This window comes from Geospiza fortis, unplaced genomic scaffold (genome assembly GCF_000277835.1).
Source record: "Geospiza fortis unplaced genomic scaffold, GeoFor_1.0 scaffold547, whole genome shotgun sequence".
In the NCBI taxonomy this organism is placed as follows: Eukaryota; Metazoa; Chordata; class Aves; order Passeriformes; family Thraupidae; genus Geospiza; species Geospiza fortis.
Window position 1 is genome coordinate 94,242 of NW_005054729.1, and position 302 is coordinate 94,543.

Here is a 302-nt window from a genome sequence, read left to right on the forward strand (position 1 = left end):
GCATTCCCAAGCAGGAACAAAAGGCGAGAAGCGAAAAGCCGAGGGCATTCCAGGGGCCACGGGGCATTCCAGGAGCCACGGGCACCTCCCGGCCAAGCGAGGGGTGGTGAAGGGACAGTAAAGCTCCAGCTGCTGCAGCAGGGTCCTTAATTAGCATCTCGAGAAACGGCGCCGAAAATCAGACACCTTCTGCCCGAAATCCGAGCCCGGACCTGAAAATCCGATCACCGACCCCGATGCTCAAAGAGCAAAGGTCACTTCCAACCCCACGCAGGCCCTGCCACCGCCCCGCGGGCCTGCGC